Below are 507 nucleotides of genomic sequence, written 5' to 3' on the forward strand. Positions count from 1 at the left end.
ACGTAGCTAATACAGTTTATTTGTACACTGCATTCTGTTTCTTTCTCATATACGTATTCATCATATTGCCGTGTATGATGATCCACATATCGTCTTTGTGCTTGAAACTAAGAAGTTACACCTTCTCTATTTCTTCGTCTATCTGCACTTCCTTTCATATTATTCCTAGTCCTCTCCAACTCCCTTTCTCACTCACCCAATTTATCTCATTAAACCTTGTCATTGCTTTAAGTGATTCTATCTTGTCAGTCTGCTGGGTTTTAATTACAACTATTATAATATTCGTATATACACACTCACAACCACTCCTGTCATAATAATAATAATTTTTATTAGTAGTATAACCATAAGTTGCTCATAATATCCATAGTATATAAAAAACAAACTAAATAAGTATGCTAATCAATTTTTATATTTTTTACTCTACTACTTGACACATATGGGCCGCATTGATAAACATTTTGCTAGTATTTAATTTTTTATTTTTACTAATTTTACATTTTCAAT

The sequence above is a fragment of the Trypanosoma equiperdum genome, assembly GCF_001457755.1.
Source record: "Trypanosoma equiperdum strain OVI genome assembly, contig: ctg_1004, whole genome shotgun sequence".
Taxonomy (NCBI): domain Eukaryota; phylum Euglenozoa; class Kinetoplastea; order Trypanosomatida; family Trypanosomatidae; genus Trypanosoma; species Trypanosoma equiperdum.